This window comes from Castor canadensis, chromosome 11 (genome assembly GCF_047511655.1).
Source record: "Castor canadensis chromosome 11, mCasCan1.hap1v2, whole genome shotgun sequence".
NCBI lineage: Eukaryota > Metazoa > Chordata > Mammalia > Rodentia > Castoridae > Castor > Castor canadensis.
This window is the reverse complement of record NC_133396.1, coordinates 26137031-26140123: the sequence shown is the minus strand read 5'-3', so window position 1 is coordinate 26140123 and position 3093 is coordinate 26137031.

The window sequence follows — 3093 nt, the reverse complement described above, 5'->3', positions numbered from 1 at the left end:
CCAGAGAGGGCCTGACATGATCTTTGAGCTGACACCTGGAGGAAGAGAGGGCACTGGTTTACACGGATTTGGGACAAGAGCCTTCCATGCCAAGGCCCTGTGGCAAGTGGTGGCTTTAAGGATTGGTTTGAGGGACAGAATTGCCCCCCTTCATTATCTCCCTAAAAATCCCTTAATCTCCCCCCAAATAAGAATGTTCTAAATAAGAACCATGTGAGCCAGATCATAGCTACTTGGGGGGTTGAGAACAGGAGGGTTGTGGTTCAAGGCCAGCCCAGGCAAATAGCTTGAGAGATTCCCCCTCTCGTCTCCAAAATAACCAGAGCAAAATAGACTGGAAGTGTGGCTCAAGCAGCATAGCTCCTGCTTTGCAAGCATGAAGCCCTGAGTTCAAACCCCAGTCCCACCAAAAAAAACAAACAAAAACCATGTGCTTGCTATGCAAATCCAGCTTCCAGACAAGTCCCAACTCCCTTTCCAACCATGTGGCTGCCTCTAAACCTCTTCTGTATAGAACCTCTGGATCCTTTCCTTATGCGTTCTTTTTCTCCCTTGCTTCCATGTCTCATATACCAGCCAGTCTGGTCTCCTCTCCCTCTGAAACCTGTGCCCACCTGCCCAGTTTCCTCTCCTCCAGCTAATACCATCTCTCATCTGCGCAACTGAGCAGTCTCTCCCTGGTCTCCCTGCTCCACTTTTGTCCCTCCGATGCATTTTCCACAGGGCAGACAGAGCAATTTTTATAAAATGGAAATCAAATCACGTCACTCCCTTGCTTAAAAGCCTTCAAAGACTTCTCGTTGCCTGGTGAATGAAACTCAAGTTCTTCTGTAAGTAAGTAAAAGTGAAGAGGGCAGATGGAATCACATTCAATAAACACCAGTTCTCACTGTGAGTGAGGAGGGACCCGCCCCCCAAAAGTCAGATGATAATGGCACTAAGAAAATGATGACGCTAAGTGACTCTCAGAGGAGTATAAGCTAATTGATTACATTTGTGTACCTGAGATCCTGAAAAGAAAAAAAATATCAATCAAACTCCTTTGGTTCAACAAAACCTTACTTGGTCACATCCCCACCCATGTCCTCTGTCTCATCAGTTATCATTCTTCCCGTTCCTTTGCTCTGTGGGCTCCAGTGAAGAAAAAGGAAAATTACAACCCGGCATGCAATTCCCAGACCATTCCTGCATTCTTTCATTCATTCATCCAACATGTGTTGGATCCGTACCACACGTCAAGCATTGGTTAGATGTGGAGATGCACAGCTAGTAGGGCTGGAGGCATGGCTCAAGTGGTAGAGCACTTGTCTAGCAAACAGGAGGACCAGAGTTCAAACCCCAGTACCACTGAGAGAGAGAGAGAGAGAGAGAGAGAGAGAGAGAGAGCGCTAAATAGGGCTTATGGTCTAGCAGGGGAGGCAGACAAATTACAGAAAAAATATAAGTATGATAGGAAACCTGCCTGGGACACTCAGGCAAGTAAATGTGGGGAGGATGAAAGGATTCATATGTATGAGAAAAGTGTCCTTGAGCTCTTTTTCAAAGAGAAGTCCAAGTTCACCAAGCAGAAATCAAGATTGGAACTTGTGACTGAGAGCGAAGTCAAGAATGCTAGAAGAACATGGGCTGATCAGAAGGTGGGGAGAAGCAAGGTATGGACAGGCCAAGGAGCATGCTGGGAAATGAGCTTGGCTCTGAAGCAAGGGTCAGACCATGAATGGACTTGGAAGTCTCATTAGGACTTTGGATTTATCTTTCGGCCACAAGGCTACAGCCAAGATTTTAGAGCAGAGATGTACATAATCAGATTTGTGCTTTGGAAAGAGCTCTCTGGCAGCGGAGAGAGATATGATAGATTGGAGAAAGGACAGACTGGAGTCAGGAAGACCAACTGGTTCCGGAAGAAATGATGAAGTCTGGGCTAGGGCAGGGACTATGAGAGGGATGAGAAGTGGATATGTTCAAGGTAAGCCTGTCTAGACTTTCTGCTTTTGTGACCATGGAAAGGGGGTGTGTGAGACAAGAAGAGTTGATGGTAACATCTGGATTTCATGCTTGGGGATTGGGGGATGCTGGGACCAACCTGAGAGGATGAGCAGCCTGGAGCCAGAGTGGAAGGGTCATCTTGGGGCATGCTGAGGTGCAAGTCCCTGTGGGTCATGCAGGTGGGGAGGTCTGGACAAGGGTTGGGAATGAATTGTGCCCTGGGAGAGAGGGGTCCAGGTGATGCCAAGAGCACGGATCTTGATGGAGTCCACCCAATCTTCCAGGGATTGTGCTGCCTTTCACATCCACCAAAGACCCCAAATTGGAGAGAAAGTCAGGGCAGGAAGCTCTATAATGGGAACGGCTGGTGTGCACCTGCAGAAATCAGTGAAGGCCAAGGGCAGAGCAAAGGGCAGTACTAGGAACCAATGGGCTTCAAGTCCTCATGACTAGGTCTCACATTTTGCAGATGGAGAAACAGAGGCTTGGATGGGTAGAATGACCTTGCCAAAAGTGCCTCCTAAGTGGCTCCCACTGTGGGTTGAGGAGGTAATGTATGGATTTATTTTAGATTTGTGCGCAATCTGTTTCCATAGAGCTGGAGCCCCACAGCCCGCCACCACCATATGAATGGAGGGAAAGAGACAGTCAGAACTCAGAGTCAAAGGGAGAGTGTTCTGGGGGAGGTCCAGCCACCTGGAACAGCTCTCCCTTCCCACCTGTGGAGGGTTCCTGGTCCCTAGAGAAGGCTACCCTGTAGTTCACTCAAGAACACTGGCTCCTCTTAGCGGCCAGAAGGAGCATTGATTTTGGTTCTAGGTAGGTTTGGAGCACAAATCCAAATTGTGCCCAATCCCAGCTGCTTCTGCCTGGACAGACACTCCCTCTCCCCATGGAGGAGACATTCGCTCTCCAGAGCTCAGACCTGACTCCAAAATATTCTCTCCCCCAAGACCAGACCTCAGGGTCATAACAGAAGTGCTTCCATGGCTTATGGTGATGGGGTGGGAGCCTGGAGTCCAACAGCCATCCCTGTCACAGTCAGCCCGAGAGCTCCTGAGGACAAGAACCGTACAAATGTCACTGTTGTTTCCTTAGGATCCAACA